The following is a 19,353-nucleotide window of genomic DNA, read 5'->3' as shown; positions in this document are numbered from 1 at the left end:
CCTTCTTCTGGTCAAGTTGTGCCACAAACTTCTCTTCTCCCCAATCCTATTCAATACTTCCTCATTAGTTATGTGATCTACCCATCTAATCTTCAGCATTCTTCTGTAGCACCACATTTAAAAAGCTTCTATTCTCTTCTTGTCCAAACTATTAACCGTCCATGTTTCACTTTCATACATGGCTACACTCCATACAAATACTTTCAGAAATGACTTCCTGACACTTAAATCTATACTCGATGTTAACAAATTTCTCTTCTTCAGAAACGCTTTCCTTGCCATTGCCAGTCTACATTTTATATCCTCTCTACTTTGACCATCATCAGTTATTTTGCTCCCCAAATAGCAAAACTCCTTTACTGCTTTAAGTGTCTCATTTCCTAATCTAATTCCCTCAGCATCACCCGACTTAATTCGACTGCATTCCATTATCCTCGTTTTGCTTTTGTTGATGTTCATCTTATATCCTCCTTTCAAGACACTGTCCATTCCGTTCAACTGCTCTTCCAGGTCCTTTGCTGTCTCTGACAGAATTACAATGTCATCGGCGAACCTCAAGGTTCTTATTTCTTCTCCATGGATTTTAATACCTACTCCGAACTTTTCTTTCGTTTCCTTTACTGCTTGCTCAATATACAGATTGAATAGCATCGGGGAGAGGCTACAACCCTGTCTTACTCCCTTCCCAACCACTGCTTCCCTTTCATGTCCCTCGACTCTTATAACTGCCATCTGGTTTCTGTACAAATTGTAAATAGCCTTTCGCTCCCTATATTTTACCCCTGCCACCCTGCCAGCGATAGAAGATACAAAATCTGTTAAAGGCGAAGAAAGACGACAACGCAATAAATGAAGGTACAGCGAGCGAGTTGGCGCAGTAGTTGGCACACTGGACTCGCATTCGGGAGGACGACGGTTCAAGCCCGCGTCCGACAATCCACATGTAGGTTTTCCGTGATTTCCCTAAATTGCTCCAGGAAAATTCCGGGATGATTCCTCTGAAAGGCTACGACAGATTCCCTTCCCTTTCCTTTACAAAACCTGAGCTTGTTCTCCGTCTCTCATGACCTCGATGTCGACGGGACCTTAAACCCAATCTTCTTTCCTTCCTTCCATATCCACAGGAGTAGCATGAAATGAAATAAAATGCCTTGTGGCTAGTGCCTCCCGTCGGGCAGACCGGTCGCCTGTTGCAAGTCTTTTGAGTTGAGGCCACTTTGGCGACTTGCGCGCGTGGATGGGAATGAGATGATTATGATGAGGACAACACAACGCCCAGTCCCTGAGTGGAGAAAATCTCCGCCGGGAATCGAACCCGGGTCCCTTTGCACGGCATTCCGTTGCGCTCCCCTGGAGATGAATCCTGTCGTGGGCTCCGGGGTTAGTCGGCCAGTAATCGTCGAGCGGTTTGGAAGTCAATCCTTACGACCAGTTCATCGGTATACGCGGCGGGCTAGCTACAATGTTTAGATTCTGGAGAATCGCGCGTGGCTATTGGACTGTTAAATGTTCGTGGGAGACTTTGTAGTTAGAGTAACTCACGCTCAGTTCGAACTTGGTTTGTGTGGTGCATACTTATGGACTTTGATGATTTCGCAGACTGTGTCGCATTCTGTCACATATGCTAGTCTGAATCTACTGAAGTATCAGTAGCCGTCAAGCTCCCATGGGGACATTTGACAAGGCAACTGTGTTTAATGTAATTATTAGATAGAAAATTTTCAATAAATGAATGAACATCTACATCTATCTACATCTACGTGATTACTCTGCTATTCATAATAAAGTGCCTGGCACTTTCGAAGGGCGCGCGGAAAATCGAGTACTTCAATTTCTCTGTGCGAGCCCTGATTTCTCTTATTTTATCGTGATGACCATTTCTCCCTATGTAGGTGGATACCAACAGAATGTTTTTGCAATCGGAGGAGAAAACTGGTGATTGAAATTTCATGAGAAGATCCCATCGCATCGAAAAGAGCCTTTGTTTTAATGATTGCCACTCCAATTCACGTATCATGTTTGTGGCACTATCTCCCCTATTTCACGATAATACAAAATGAGCTGCCCCTCTTTTTACTTTTTCGATGTCATCCGTCAGTCCCTTCTGATGCGGATCCCAGACCGCACAGCAGTACTCCAGAATAGGGCGGACAAGCGTGGTGTAAGCAGTCTCTTTCGTAGATCTGTTGCACCTTCTAAGTGTTCTGCCAATGAATCGCAGTCTTTGGTTTGCTCTACCCACATTATCTATGTGATCGTTCCAATTTAGGGTATTTGTAATTGTAATCTTAAGTATTTAGTTGAATTTACAGCCTTCAGATTTTTGTGACTTGCAGCGTAATCGAAATTTAGCGGATTTCTTTTAGTACTCATGTGAATAACTTAACACTTGTCTTTATTCAGGGCCATGACGACAGAATATTATAGCACAAAGTTAAAGGCGAGCACCTGCTGTTTGGATGCCCTAGGCCAACTAACTTCTAGATAATGAAATAAAGCCTCAATACGGTAAGGTAGGCAGCGTTTGAAGAAGAAGAAAAAAAAGACTGGTTCAACTACGTGTACTGCCTCCAAGACAGCTCGCAGTGCGTTATGTATGGGCGTCGTGAGCTCATCTATTCCGTGTTCGCATGAAAGTCGTGGGTTTCAGACCAAAGCGAGTAGAACTGACGCGGAATGATAAACCGCTGTCTCTATTAGCCACAATACTGATGAATTCCGACATGCGCTTGTAGACGTTTATCCTTCTTACACGAAGCTAAGACAACTTATCACAATAGGTAGACATTTAAAGCCGATTTCTGAATGGGAAAACAGCTGCACAATCTTTCCTTATATGCAAAATGTAGTTGCTACTATTCCTACCCGCTTTCTGGGACTGCGCTGAAATGATAGTAATTTGTACACTGAAGGGCCAAAGAACTTGGTATAGGCATGCGCATTCAGGTACAGAGATATATAAACAGGCAGAATCTAACAACAAGTGTCTGGCTCAGTTGTTTGATCTGTTATTGCTTCTACAATGGTAGGTTATCAAGATTTAAGTGGGTTCGAACGTGGTGTTATAGTCGGCGCCGGGGCGATGGGACACAGCATCTCCGAGATAGCGATGAAGTGGGGATTTTCTCGTAAGACCATTTCCGTACCGTGATATCAGGAATCCAGTAAAACATCAAATCTCCGACATCACTGCTGCCGGAAAAACATCCTGCAAGAACGGTACCAACGACGACTGAAGAGGATCGTTCAAACGTGACAGAAGTCCAACCCTTCCTCAAATTGCTGCAGGTTTCAGTGATGGGGCATCAACAAGTGTCAGCGTGCTAACCTTTCAACGAAACATCATCGATATCGGCTTTCTGAGCCGAAGGCCCACTCGTGTACCCTTGATGACTGTACGATATAAAGCTTTACCCCTCTCCTGGGCCCATCAACACCGACATAGGATCAACAGTCATCACTGTTGATAACTGGAAACATGTTGCATGGTCGGACGAGTCTCGTTTCAAATTGTATAGAGCAGATGGGGGACAACCTCATGAATTCATGGACCCTGCATGTCAGCAGGGAATTGTTCAAGCTGTTGGAGACTCTGTAACGGTGTGGGACGTGTGCAATTAGAGTGATATGGGACCCTTGATACGGCTAGTTACAACTCTGACAGGTGACACGTACGTAAGCATCCTGTCTGATCACCTGCATCTATTCATGTCACTTGTGCATTCCGATGGACGAGCAATTCCAGCAGGACAATGCGACACCTCACACGTACAGAAATGCTACAGAGTGGCTCCAGCAACACTCTTCTGCGTGTAAACACTTCCGCTGGCCACGAAACTCCCCACACATGAACATTACTGAGCATATCTGTAATGCCTTGCAAGTGCTGTTCAGAAGAGATCTCCACCCCTCGTATTCTTACGGATTTATGGACAGCCCTGCAGCATTCGTGGTGTCATTTTTCTCCACCACTACCTGAGACATTAGTCGACTCCATTCCACGTCCTGTTGCGGCACTTCTGCGTGCTCGCGGGGCCCTACACGATATTAGGCAGGTGTACCAGTTTCTTTGGCTCTTCAGAGTACATCCAGACATGCCAATTGGACGTTTTGTCCATGCCACATTCATGGTGCTACAATTTTACTAGTGTAGACACGTTTGTGCTGTGGAGGACAAAGAGTGAAGGTGAGGATCCACTGTGATTCAACTACGACATTACAGAGGTTGGTGAAAAGTAAAGAAAGACCGTGAGAAAAGCATGCTTGAACATAAATCCGGATGCTAGTCAAGCCTGTAGGTTGCACTGTTGTATTTTACAGGATGTTTCAAAAATGACCGGTATATTTGAAACGGCAATAAAAACTAAACGAGCAGTGATAGAAATACACCGTTTGTTGCAATATGCTTAGGACAACAGTACATTTTCAGGCGGACAAACTTTCGAAATTACAGTAGTTACAATTTTCAACAACAGATGGCGCTGCAAGTGATGTGAAAGATATAGAAGACAACGCAGTCTGTGGGTGCGCCATTCTGTACGTCGTCTTTCTGCCGTAAGCGTGTGCTGTTCACAACGTGCAAGTGTGCTGTAGACAACATGGTTTATTCCTTCGAACAGAGGAATTTTCTGGTGTTGGAATTCCACCATCTAGAACACAGTGTTGTTGCAACAAGACGAAGTTTTCAGCGGAGGTTTAATGTAACCAAAGGACCGAAAAGCGATACAATAAAGGATCTGTTTGAAAAATTTCAACGGACTGGGAACGTGACGGATGAATGCGCTGGAAAGGTAGGGTGATCGCGTACGGCAATCACAGAGGGCAACGCGCAGCTAGTGCAGCAGGTGATCCAACAGCGGCCTCGGGTTTCTGTTCGCCGTGTTGCAGCTGCGGTCCAAATGACGCCAACGTCGACGTATCGTCTCATGCGCCAGAGTTTACACCTCTATCCATACAAAATTCAAACACGGCAACCCCTCAGCACCGCTACCATTGCTGCACGAGAGACATTCGCTAACGATATAGTGCACAGGATTGATGACGGCGATATGCATGTGGGCAGCATTTGGTTTACTGACGAAGCTTATTTTTACCTGGACGGCTTCGTCAATAAACAGAACTGGCTCATATGGGGAACCGAAAAGCCCCATGTTGCAGTCCCATCGTACCTGCATCCTCAAAAAGTACTGGTCTGGGCCGCCATTTCTTCCAAAGGAATCATTGGCCCATTTTTCAGATCCGAAACGATTACTGCATCACGCTATCTGGACATTCTTCGTGAATTTGTGGCGGTACAAACTGCCTTAGACGACACTGCGAACACCTCGTGGTTTATGCAAGATGGTGCCCGGCCACATCGCACGGCCGACGTCTTTAATTTCCTGAATGAATATTTCGATGATCGTGTGATTGCTTTGGGCTATCCGAAACATACAGGAGGCGGTGTGGATTGGCCTCCCTATTCGCCAGACATGAACCCCTGTGACTTCTTTCTGTGGGGACACTTGAAAGACCAGGTGTACTGCCAGAATCCAGAAACAATTGAACAGCTGAAGCAGTACATCTCATCTGCATGTGAAACCATTCCACCAGACACTTTGTCAAAGGTTTCGGGTAATTTCATTCAGAGACTACGCCATATTATTGCTACGCATGGTGGATATGTGGAAAATATCGTACTATACAGTTTCCCAGACCGCAGCGCTATCTGTTGTTGAAAATTATAACTATTGTAATTTCGAAAGTTTGTCTGCCTGAAAATGTACTGTTGTCCCAAGCATATTGCAACAAACGGTGTATTTCTATCACTGCTCGTTTAGTTTTTATTGCCGTTTCAAATATACCGGTCATTTTTGAAACACCCTGTAACACGAACGGCAGCTGTGTGTAATGTCCTCAGTACGTTGCAAGTGTCAGTCATGGGCAGAACAGTGTTGTTTTAGTTGTTGTGAATGCATTACGACGGAACTAAGTGATTTCGAACGTAGGCAAATGTTTGCTGCTCGTATGGTGGGTGTTGCCATAACCAGGTAACCGAAGTGCTTGCAGTTTCGACACTGTACTGAAGATTTACACCGCACACAGGGATAGCGCAAGAACTTCATCCGCTAAGTCACAACGCGGAGGAAAGTGTGTTGAGGAATCGTGACGGACGATCACTGAAGACATTGTGACGAAAAATAAGGGGACGACAGTTACGTAAGTACCTGCAGAAATGAATGTCCCACTCGCGAACCCTGTCTGCATCAAACCAACAGGAAGGGAGCTCGATAAACAGGGAATTGCAGGGCAAGCTGAAATTCCAAAACCACTCGTCAGTGGTGCAAATGCCCGTAACAGGAAAACGTGGTGAAGAGGCCATGAAATCTGGGCCATGGATCAATGGAAGAAGTCGTTTGGTCGCATGAGTCTTATTTCACACTGTTTCCAACTTCTGGTCGAGTTTACGTCCCAAGAGTGAAACATGGCGGTTGTTTGGTGATGATTTGGGAGGCCTTATCATGGCGTTCCACGGGCCCCACGGTTACTTTGCAAGGTCGGCCTACTGCCAAGGATTATGTGACAATTTTGTCTAATCAGGTCCATCCCACAGGACAAAGTGTCTTCAGCCAAGACCATGGCTACGACCTAGCAAGGCGCCATTAACCATTTCTAGAGAGAGTCTCACTTGTATCATCAAGAATGCTGTATACAAATGATGGATTAAAGTTAAGTATTCCAGCAGCTACGTACTATTCTTTATAGCATTCATTACGTATCCTGTTCCAGACCTAAGCCAGCCTGCGTGAATTAAACGCGTGCCTTTCGGTTACCCGTCACTGTGGACTGGATGTCTTGTCAGTCCACAACAACTGTCACATATCCCCTGACCACCACGGCCACCACAGCTCAATATTATTGAGTCTTTGTGGTCTGCTTTGGAGGTAAGGATGTGTGACTGCCTTCCACCCCCATAATCGTTACATGAACTAGCCGTTATTTTGCAGCAAGGATGACATGGGATTCCCCTGAAAACCACACAGACCTGTATTTATCCATTCCGAGACGATTGGAGGTTGTTTGGAATGCCAATGGATTTCGTACACCGTACTGTGCTGTGTTTTTGGTGTTGCCATATTTTTGTCTAACTCTGTAGAAGGTTACTTTGATAATAGAGCTGTATACAAGAGGAAGCCGAATCGTTCCTTGCAAACAAAATCCAAACAAATCCAAAATAAGCGGAAGAACAACTATGAAATAAACGTCCAGTGATTTAGGAGGCAAGATATAACATGGAATGCGGAAACACCAGAAGATAATCAGCAATTTGTGCAAAGACAGGCAGCCGCGGGTGGATCAAAGTGGAGAAGTGGAGGTTCGTAGAGGACATACTCACCCTCCGGAGATCTGTTTACTAAAACCATTTATACTTTCACTTACGTCGATTTCCAAACCTTTTAACTAACTGTTGATGAAGCATGTAGTATGATAACGAAGCGTCTGGTAAATGGTAGGTAATTCCACTTTGTAGCTGGTTGCCTTTGAGATGGGCTGGTGGACTGTAGGGAACATTCCACTCACAGACTGACTGTACCTTCTGTCAACAGCAAACCCGTCATGTTCGTGAGTGCAAGGAAGCTGAGTAACGCAGGGCAGAAGGGGGAAGACCTCTCACCAAGACAAAAAAGTATCGGAAAGAATTGGCCTTTTCCAAACATAACGTGGAAACGACCAAAACAAACAACATTTTCCAGACTTTAATAGACTACAGAACCGTAATCTGCAGACTTTTCGCATTTATAATGACGAGTCATACTTCGGTTTCATGTCTTGTAAATTATGAAGTTCTCAAAGTTATGAACGTTGGTTGCTATTATGTTTCTTCCATTAAAAGGCATGGCACATGTTTTTCCCATTTTTGGGACGAGTACTTTTCAAATAATGTATTTTTATGAAATGCAGTTTCTTTGATCTTATGCTATAGCCATGTATTGAGCACTGATTTAAACAAACCAGTATTATTATATTCTTCTCTTTTCTTCTGCGGCGTTTCTTCCTATCAGTTAGGTGTTTTCGATCTCCATAGGCCTCTTTCGTTCTAGTCATCTGGTCATAGATTTCTGTCTTCCGTTTTTTTTGTATTTTTCCTATCTTAGTGCTGGCCTTATGTCCTTCTTCTTCTGGGCTACTCTCAGTTTAAAATCTTACTTGACCACGTATGGTTAGGCATTCTCTGTACATGCCCGTACAACTTAAGCGCTCAGTTTTCCAAAGCTATTGTTGTGGAGCGTGTTATCCTCATTCGCCTCAATACTTTCTCATTTTGTATCCTGTCTTGCCTCGTTAATTGCATACATTTTCTCATATAGTCCATTTCCCCTGTTCTGATTTTCTTCCTAACTTGTTTGAGACCACATCTCAACTCCATACAGAATTATGTTCTCCACCATACTGTTAAATATTCTTTTCTTACTATACTGCCAAATATTATTATTCCATACTATCTCATGCTATTCTGTAGATAATATCCTTGTCACATCTATCGGAATTATCTATTATTGTAGCTTCTGCAAGATTTTGTTTGTCCTTCCTCTATGTCAATTTTTGCCATATCCTGTTCCACACACATACACTCGATCTTGTCCAGATTAATTCCCAAACCCCATTTACTATACTGCTCTTAATACTTACGGTGTTGGTTTTGTGCGTAGCTGCCATCATCTGTAGACTGGCTAAAGTACGTGATTTTTGAAGTTATAACTCGTGTGTTCAAATATGTAGGTGGCATTTCAAAATTTTTTAGGTTTTACTGTAGTTTCTAGTTTAAATATACATATATTGGCATTGCTAGTGTTAAATGCGAATTCACAGATTAAACTTCAATTTAATATTATCTATCGCAGAAAAAAACTGAAAAGGCGTATTGGTATTCAAATAATACCGCGGTAAGTAAATAAGTGATCTTTCTGTTCAACTTCCTTTCACAGCCCATTTAAATCTAAAGAAACACACAAAACACAAGAACACAGCAAAATTTAGCGCTCATAGTGGAGTACAGTGTGTTAAAACTGAAACCTGGAGAGATACTTAGTACAACAATACACTCACTGGTCTATTTTCCTGATTTACCTGAAGCGAAATTCTTCATAACAACACAATCAGCGAAAATAAAACGATAAACGTCTAATCTAAATCGCCGTCAAATATTTCGCTCTCACCATTTGCAGACTGGTCAATGACTTTGTAAATCATTTGCTCCGGACGTTTCTCCTCTTCACTGCACGTTTTGAACACAAAATCAAAACTCACGAAACAGAGAGAACTTGAACATCAGCTAACGACTATGAAACGAGTGGCAATGACGAAGGTTTCAAAGACGACGAGTTTTCCCGGTAATAATATCTCCACTACCTCCTAGCAAAAACTAGGAAGCCTGCAGATCTGACAGACGTTTGTGGGAGCCGTAAATATACGTTTGACACCGCGGAAAACCATCGTAACTGGCGCGACTTAATATTAGGTCCGCCGCACAGTCTCATCTCCCACAAGCGTCAGCCGCACGGTATAAACTGTGAAGGTTTCTCAGAATGTATTCCATATCGTCTTCATCTTGAGAGAATATTACCTGGTAATTCGCCAAAAAAAAAAGAGTGAAGAGTACCGTCACCAGTTTTTTCAGCGCCTTTTCCACGTAATCGTTAAACGGAATAGGTGACATGCCACAACCTTGTTTTGGACCCTTGTCAACGAAAACATTTGGGTAACCTTTTTTCCCCTTTAAATCATTAGTTTTGTATTCCTCTAGAACTTTTTAACCAGATTAATCCATTTTTTCTCGCATTAACCCTTCTCATTTCTTCCTATAATTTTGTTCTATGGGTATTTTGATAAGCTTTCTTCGGTCCACAAAAGTAATATATACGCTTTTACTTTTTTTCAGCATTTTTTCAATAACTATCTTACACAACGAATGTTATCAAGACATGATTGTCCTTGCCTAAAATCACTTCGCTCTTCACTTAAAGCCGATACATCCTTTTCTATTTTCTTACTCAAAATACTGGAGAAATGGTTACCTCATGATCATTAAGTGCAGGAGGCGATCTATAATTTTTTATTGTAGTCCCATTTTGAAAATTAATTTATTTACTAAGATCGCTATGCTGACACAATTACCAGATTTCTAGTTTTGGGAGTATGTATTGACATCCTCAAAGTCTTAAAACCGAGAAGTGGTAGTTACAATTCTCACAACACTATGTTATATGAGGAGTATACAATATGCATAAAAGTCGAGGCATTACAATGACGTGCCAGGTATTCTGACATAAGGTATGCGTATTCAAAGTTGTTCATACTTTATGACAGAACGCCTAACATGTCACTGTAATGCCGTGACTTTTTTATGCATGTTGCGTGGTCCTCATGGACGCATTGTATGATGTAACTACACCACTGCCCGGTTTTATGGATCTGAGGATGGCAATACATATTGCCGAAATTAGTAATTCAGTGATTGTGTTATCATAGCGATCTTAAATTGGTTTTCAAAAGAAGACTGCAATACAAAAATCTAGCTGTTGATTAGGTAAATAACGGAGGAGGATGTGAAAGCAGAGCTGGCCAAAGTAAAAGTTACTAAAGCCCCAAGATCATCAAATATGCGAATGCAACTTAGAAAGTATGGAGGAAGTGAAGTAATATCTACAGAAACTCTTCGGGGAAATAGAAGCGGGAGAAGATCCACCTATGGAACAGAATTCATCAAATATCTCCTCCATATGTAAAAAAAGTGACGAGAGAGTATGTACAAATTATTACCAAATTAAAATATTTTATGAATTGTTATTGTTGTTATCAAAATGCTAGACATCTGTGGCATGCTGTATGCATCAGTCTCATACCTCCTTCCTTTAACAGACAAGTCGTAGGTGAAACGCATTTTGAAAATCGCCATAAATAACGGTCAAACTCCTCCCCCCCCCCCCCTCACCCTCCCTCCCGAGCAAAGCTGAATCATGGATAGACGCTTTCTGGGAGCTGACCTATCAACGGAAATAAATGTAACATAACGTGCGTAAGTGCACGACGAGGCTCGAATCTTTTGACTACGCCATCGGTGATTAGTGACTCACGGCCGTTTACTGTCAAAGATTCTCTCTCCAGAGCGATTTAAAGTGGAACAAACACGTAGTTATAGCATTGGAGAAGGAACACGCCAGATTTAGACTTATTGAAAGAAGCCTAGGAAAGTGTAATTCACCAACAAGGATATAAATTGTTCGACCATTTCTTCAATTTTATTCCGCGTTAGTGGATTTTCACGAAGTTGCATAACGGATGAGACAGAGAAGTTTCGAAACAGAACTACTAGCTTCGTCACGAGTTTGTTTACTCGGTGCGAGAGCTTCATAGAAATGCTTCAGTCTAATGCGAGCTTCCACAAGATTTTGTACATCGGAGAGAAACTTACTCTCAAATTTTCGAGAGCCCACGTTTAAACACGTGTCAAGAATCATACGAGGCGACTTCACAAAATTAAGATACAAATTATTATGGCAGCCAAGTAACTTTAATTGGATACTGCACTTCGCTAAAAAGTGACACATATACATGACGCCGTTTGTCGGCATAGTCACCATGTCTCTGTAAATAACAGTCGGAACGTTCTACTAATCGGTCAGTTTCTCGACGATAGAAGTCCGTTCCTTGGTGACGCAGCCACTCGAGAACTGCTACGTGAATGAAGTCGTGGTTGGGAAATCTGTTTGGCCCCTTGATGTTCTTCAAGCTTATTAAAAGGGTGGAAATGGCACGGCGCAAGATGTGGACCAGCCGGTCAGCACCGCCTTTTGTCATGCTGTCGGTGCCGTTCCAGTACGGCTGGACGCGGCGTTGCGTCTGGTCCACAGCCTCCAGAATTTCGAGATCAGTCTGTATGCAATTTAACCATTTTGACTACAAGAATCGTAGCTAGCCGCGGGCTTTAACATTGGAGTACTTTTTGTAGTCGCCGTGCCAATTCACCAGCAGTTTGTGATACGCCTGTTATGCGTACTTTTTACAGAGCTTTCCCTGCAGGAAACCAGGAACGCGTACACTCTTGTGACAATGCGCCATTGTTGTTGGGCGATGGCTTAGAGTGGGAACAAGTCCCCAAGTAGTAGAGTATCTGTAGAAAAAAGAGCCTATTAGAGAGGGCAAGACTACACGCTCTTACTGAGTTACTTAATTAATCATTGACACATAAACGCAGAATTGGTACCTTTTTTTCTCTATCTCTTACATCATTTTTTCTCGGTCATAGGTACATAATAATAGCCTATTTAATACCACGTACTTCAGAAATTTCTTTTGTTGTAGTATACTTAGCCAGTCCTCTCGTGAGTATTTTTGAGTTACGTGTGGGCCTCCTCCTCTGTTATTTTGTGTTAGAGAATTTAAAATTGCTGTTGAACTATGCGCTTACGCAGCGGTATAATGCCATTGTAGTAGCAGCAATAGCAGCATTGTAGAGTGTTAACGATCTGCTACTTTCTTGCAAGAATGTGGAGCGTACCAATATGCACAGAACAGAAATAAGATCATAATGATAAAAATACGGAGTACTACACTATAAAAGCAATAAAATAAAAATGTTACACTTATAAAACACAATACTCAGATTTCCCGAAGCAACTTTACCAAATCCTAAGAACCGAGCAGATATTCCCGTTTAGCCAGTTGAATCTACCCAGTCTTATTCTCGAAGTAAATAATGCCGTGCTTCTTTCTGCTTTTCTCTAAAACACATTCTCAAGTTTATTAATGAATTACGCACTTGTCTAGGCATTTAGTATTGAAGTAAATCGCAAGTTTTAAGTTTCACTTTTAAGATATCGTCCACTTAGAGGGGAGTCGCACAAACATACCGTCATCTGACCATCGGACAGACTCCCGTAAGGACGAAGTAGTAATAAGCATCCCTGACGTAGAGAAACAACTGAAAGATTTGAAAGCAAGTAAGTCGCCAGGTCCGGATGGAATCCCAGTTCGGTTTTATAAAGATTACTCTCGGCATTGGTCCTTTACCTAACTCCTATTTATCGAAAATCTCTCGCCAAGCGACTCGAAAGAGGTGCAGGCGACTCCTGTGCGTAAGAAGGATAAACGAACGGACCCACATAATTACAGACCAATATCTCTAGCGTCGGTTTGCTGACGAATCCTTGAAGATATTCTCAGTTCGAATATAACACATTTTCTTGAGACTGAGAAGCTTACGTCCACGAATCAGCATGAAATTTCCTGTCAGATTAAAACTGTGTGCCGGACCGAGACTCGAACTCGGTACCTTTGCCTTTCGCGGGCAAGTGCTCTAGCAGCTGAGCTACCCAAGCACGACTCACGCCCCGTCCTCACAGCTTTACTTCCGCCAGTACCTTGTCTCCTACCTTCCAAACTTCACAGAAGCTCTTCTGCGAACCTTGCAGAACTAGCACTCCTGAAAGAAAGGATATTGCGGAGACATGGCTTAGCCACAGCCTTGGGGGTTGTTTCCAGAATGAGATTTTCACTCTGCAGCGGAGTGTGCGCTGATATGAAACTTCCTGGCAGATTAAAATCGTGTGCCGGACCGAGACTCGAACTCGGGACCTTCGCCTTTCGCGGGCAAGTGCTCTATCACTCCTTTCCTTCAGGAGTGCTAGTTCTTCAAGGTTCGCAGGAGAGCTTCTGTAAAGTTTGGAAGGTAGGAGACGAGGTACTGGCGGAAGTAAAGGTGTGAGGACGGGGCGTGAGTCGTGCTTGGGTAGCTCAGCTGCTAGAGCACTTGCCCGCGAAAGGCAAAGGTACCGAGTTCGAATCTTAGTCCGGCACACAATGTTAATCTGCCAGGAAGTTTCAAATCAGCGCACACTCCGCTGCAGAGTGAAAATCTCATTGTGGAAACATCCCCGAGGCTGTGGCAAAGCCATGTCTCCGCAATATCCTTTCTTTCAGGAGTGCTAGTTCTGCAAGGTTCGCAGGAGAGCTTCTGTAAAGTTTGGAAGGTAAGAGACGAGGTACTGGTAGAAGTAAAGCAGTGAGGACGGGGCGTGAGTCGTGCTTGGGTAGCTCAGTTGGTAAAGCACTTGCCCGCAAGAGGTAAAGGTCCCGAGTTCGAGTCTCGGTCCTGCCCACAGTTTTAATCTGCCAGGAAGTTTCATATCAGCGCACATTCCGCTGCGGAGTGAAAATCTCATTCACGATTCAGCATGGTTTTATAAAGCATCGATCGTGTAAAACTCAACTTGCAGTTTTGTCGCATGAGATACTGCGAACTATGGATGAAGAAGGGCAACAAGCAGATTCCATATTTTCAGATTTCCGGAAAGCATTTGACACGGTGCCACATTGCAGGCTGTTAACGAATGTACGAGCATATGGAATAAATTCGTAGATATGTGAGTGGCTCGAAGACCTCTTAAGTAACAGAACCCAGTATGTTGTCCTTGACAGCGCCTGATGATCAGAGTCAAGGATGTCGTCAAGAGTGGCCAAGGTAAGTGTAATAGGACCACAGTTGTTCTTCATGTACATAAATGATTTGACAGACAGGGTGGGCAGGAATCCGCGGTTGTTTGCTGATGACGCTGTGGTGTACCTTAAGGTGTCCAAAGTGAGTGACTGTGGGAAGATACAAGTTGACTTAGATAAAATTTCTAGTTGGTCTGATGAATAGAAGCTAGCTCTAAATGTGGGATAGTGAGAGTTAATAAGGATGAATAGGAAATACAAACATGTAATATACGCATACAGTATTAGTAGTATACTGCTTGACACACTCACGTCGTTTAAATATCTGGGTGTAAGGTTGCAATGGAACGAGCGTGTGAGAACTGTGGTAGGGGTGGCGAATGGTCGACTTTGGTTTATTGGGAGAATTTTAGGAAAGTGTGCATCATCTCTAAAGGAGGCACGATATAGGACGCTGTTGCGACCTATTCTTGAGTACTGCTCGAGTGGTTGGCAACCGTACCAGGTCGTATTGAAGGAGGACATCGTTGCGATTCAGAGGCGGGCTGCTAGATTTGTTACCGGTAGCTTCGAGCAACAAGAGATGGTTCGGGAACTCAAATAGGAATCCCTGGAGAAAAGGCGACGTTCTTTTCGAGGAACACTACTGTCAAAATTTAGAGAACTGGCATTTGAAGCTGACAGCCGAACGATTCTATTGCCGCCAACATACTTTGCGCGTAAGGACGACGAACATAAGATACGAGAAATTAGGGCTCATACGAGGACATATAGTCGTTTCTCCCTCGCTCTATTTGCGAATGTGACTGGGTGTTTGTGTTGTCCTCATCCTTTCATCATCATCCAGGAATGTGGCGAAATTGGACTGAGCAAAGATTGGGGAACTTGTACGGGCGCTGATAACCTCGCAGTTGAGCGCCCCACAAACCAAACATCATCATCATCATATTTGCGAATGGAGGAGGAAAGCAAATGATCAATAGTGGTACAGGGTACCCTCCGTCACGCGCCGTATGGTGGCTCGCGGAGTATCTACGCAGACGTAGATGTGGCATGCGGAACAAGCGTATTTTATTCCATAGTCTAGCCTTAGCAGAATACGGACAAGCTAGAAAACTGTGAGGCGCAAAATGGTAATACCTACCGCGAGCTAAGTGGTAGGTTTACGTATTGCGTTTTGCATGCAACGGATGTGAGTTACTCACCAGCGTCGCTGCCTAGCACGTGTCTCCCACGCAGCCGCTACTCCAAACCGAAGACGGGCTTTCAGGTCGCGACGGGGCGTGGCGAATACAGACGCGGGAGATAGCGCTGCAGATACGCGGCTCCATCTTTTTTTTCATTTTCTGTAGGATAACATTATCGGCCGTTTCCTGGTAACTTCGAAGGTGATCTGAGACGCTGTACTCTCAGGTGAACGTACGTTCTCGGAATTACTTTTGCCTGAGCGCCTCGTTACAGTATAACTCTTGACTTATACTCAGTTGTTTCCTGTATTTGTGAAACTATTCATACATTCATTCATTCATTCAACAGAAAATCACATGGAAAATTTATGCCGTTGCATCCATGGCGGTTTAACATAAATCAGTCTGCAATTGTGACAGGCAGATTTATGACCATATGAGCGTCGTTATTTAACACCCAAAATACAGGGTTATTACAAATGATTGAAGCGATTTCACAGCTCTACAATAACTTTATTATTTGAGATATTTTCACAATGCTTTGCACACGCATACAAAAACTCAAAAAGGTTTTTTTAGGCATTCACAAATGTTCGATATGTGCTCATTTAGTGATTCGGCAGACATCAAGCCGATAATCAAGTTCCTCCCACACTCGGCGCAGCATGTCCCCATCAATGAGTTCGAAAGCATCGTTGATGCGAGCTCGCAGTTCTGGCACGTTTCTTGGTAGAGGAGGTTTAAACACTGAATCTTTCACATAACCCCACAGAAAGAAATCGCATGGGGTTAAGTCGGGAGCGCGTGGAGGCAATGACATGAATTGCTGATCATGATCTCCACCACGACCGATCCATCGGTTTTCCAATCTCCTGTTTAAGAAATGCGGAACATCATGATGGAAGTGCGGTGGAGCACCATCCTGTTGAAAGATGAAGTCGGCGCTGTCGGTCTCCAGTTGTGGCATGAGCCAATTTTCCAGCATGTCCAGATACACGTGCTCAACCATTTCTTCGCTCACTGCAGGCCGACTCGTTGATTTCCCCTTACAGAGGCATCCAGAAGCTTAAAGCGCATACAATCGCCGAATGGAGTTAGCAGTTGGTGGATCTTTGTTGAACTTCGTCCTGAAGTGTCGTTGCACTGTTATGACTGACTGATGTGAGCGCTTTTCAAGCACGACATACACTTTCTCGGCTCCTGTCGCCATTTTGTCTCACTGCGCTCTCGAGCGCTCTGGCGGCAGAAACCTGAAGTGCGGCTTCAGCCGAAAAAAACTTTATGAGTTTTTCTACGTATCTGTAGTGTGTCGTGACCATATGTCAATGAATGGAGCTACAGTGAATTTATGAAATCGCTTCAATCATTTGTAATAGCCCTGTACTTCAGGTTTTAATACAATTACACTATGTGATCAAAAGTGTCCGGACACCTGACTGAAAATGACTTACAAGTTCCTGGCGCCCTCCATCGGTAATTCTGGAATTCAATATGGTGTTGGCCCACCCTTAGCCTCGATGACAGCTTCCACTCTCGCATGCATACTTTCAATCAGTTGCTGGGTTTATTGGGGAATGACAGCCCGCTCTTCACGGAGTACTGCACGGAGGAGAGATATCGATGTCGGTCGGTGAGGTCTGGCACGAAGTCGGCGTTCCAAAACATCCCAAAGATGTTCTACAGGATTCAGCTCAGGTTTCTGTGCAGGGCAGTCTATTACAGGGATGTTATTGTCGGGTAACCACTCCGCCACAGGCCGTGCATTATGAAGAGGTGCTCGATCGTGTTCAAAGATGCAATCGCCATCCCCGAATTGCTCTTCAACATTGGGAAGCAAGAAGGTGCTTAAAAAAATCAGTGTAGGCCTGTGCTGAGATACTGCCACGCAAAACAACAATGGGTGCAAGCCCCCTCCATGAAAAATACGACCACACCATAACACCACCGCCTCCGAGTTTTACTGTTGGCCTACACACGATAGCAGATGACGTTCGTCAGGCATTCGCCATACCTATACCCTGCCATCGGATCGTCACATTGTGTATGGTGATTTGTCACTCCATACAACGTTTTTCTACTGTTTAATACTCCAATGTTTACGCTTCTTACACCAACTGAGGCGTGATGTGTGGCTTATGAGCAGCCGATCGACCATGAAATCCAAGTTTTCTCACTTCCCGCCTAACTGTCATAGTACTTGCAGTGGACCCTGGTGCAGTTTGGAATTCCTATGTGATGGTCTGAATAGATGTCTGCCTATTACACATTACGACCCTCTTCAACTGTCGGCGGTCTCTGTCAGTCAACAGACGAGGTCGGCCTGTACGCTTTTGTGCTGTACGTGTCCCTTCACGTTTCCACTTCACTATCACATCGGACACAGTAGACTAGGGATGTTTAGGAGTGTGCAAATCTCGCGTACAGACGTATGACACAAGTGACATCCAATCACCTATCCACGTTCTAAGTCCGTAGTTCCCCGGAGCGCCGAATTCTGCTCTCTCACGATGTCTAATGACTACTGAGATCGCTGATATGGAGTACCTGGCAGTAGGTGGCAGCACAATACACCTAACATGAAAAACGTATGTTTTTGGGGGTGTCCGGATACTTTTGATTACATAGTGTATGTGGCCAAAAATAAAACCATTTAACTATATTGAAATTTGATTATTATTGTTACTTTTGGGTCTTTAAAGAGTACACAGAACAACTTTTGTATTGTTGTTGTTGTTGTCGTCGTCGTCGCCTTCAGACCAAAGACTGATTTGGTACAACTCAAAAGGTGAATTTATCCTGTGCAAGCCTCTTCTCTGCCGAACTACTGCAACCTACATCCATTTGGGTCTGCTGACTGTAGTCAAACCTTTGTGTCCCTTTGCACCTTTTACCACCACACACGTCCCTCCAATACGAAACTGGTGAGTCAGTGGTTCTTCGGAATGTGTCATGTTACCTGATCCCTTCTTTCAGTTAATTCGTGCCATAAATTCCTTCTCTCCCAAATTCGATTCAGTGCCTCCTCGTTAGTTATTCGATCTATCACTCTCATTATCATCACTCATCTGTAGCACCACATTTCTAAAACTACTATTCTCTTTTTGTCTGAACTGTTTATCATTCACGTTTCACTTCCGTAGAAGGCTTCACTACAGGCAAATACCTTTAGAAAAAACTTCCTAACACTTACAGTTATCAGAACATTTTCACTCTGCAGCGGAGTGTGCGCTGATATGAAACTTCCTGGCAGATTAAAACTGTGTTCTGGACCGAGACTCGAACTCGCAGTTTTAATCTGCCAGGAAGTTTCATATCAGCGCACACTCCGCTGCAGAGTGAAAATCTCATTCTGGAAACATCCTCCAGGCTGTGGGTAAGCCATGTCTCCGCAATATCCTTTCTTTCAGGAGTGCTAGTTCTGCAAGGTTCGCAGGAGAGCTTCTGTAAAGTTTGGAAGGTAGGAGGCGAGATACTGGCAGAAGTAAAGCTGTGAGGACGGGGCGTGAGTAGTGCTTGGGTAGCACAGCTGGTAGAGCACTTGCCCGCGAAAGGCAAAGGTCCCGAGTTCGAGTCTCGGTCCAGCACACAGTTTTAATCTGCCAGGAAGTTTCACTTACAGTTATATTCAATGTTAAAAAAGTGCTCTTTCTCAGAAACCCTGTCCTTGCTATTGCAGTCTGCCTTTTATAAC

The 19,353-nt window shown here is 43.8% G+C and overlaps 1 protein-coding gene across 4 annotated transcripts in view; it reads right to left on the bottom strand.

Moving 5' to 3' along the window:
• The window catches only part of LOC126092022 (fatty acid 2-hydroxylase), a 622,506-nt gene that overhangs the window by 54,751 nt on the left and 548,402 nt on the right, over positions 1–19,353 (bottom strand). The window contains exon 1 of one of the 4 annotated variants that reach the window (XM_049907413.1): positions 15,681–15,723. The exons of the other annotated variants lie outside the window; for them this stretch is intronic. The gene's annotated coding sequence lies outside the window, so the exon portion shown is untranslated. Of the gene's footprint in view, positions 1–15,680; positions 15,724–19,353 lie in introns of those variants that run through there. 4 annotated transcript variants of the gene reach the window in all.

This window comes from Schistocerca cancellata, chromosome 7 (genome assembly GCF_023864275.1).
Source record: "Schistocerca cancellata isolate TAMUIC-IGC-003103 chromosome 7, iqSchCanc2.1, whole genome shotgun sequence".
Lineage (NCBI taxonomy): Eukaryota > Metazoa > Arthropoda > Insecta > Orthoptera > Acrididae > Schistocerca > Schistocerca cancellata.
This window is presented reverse-complemented; position numbering and strand designations above follow the sequence as displayed.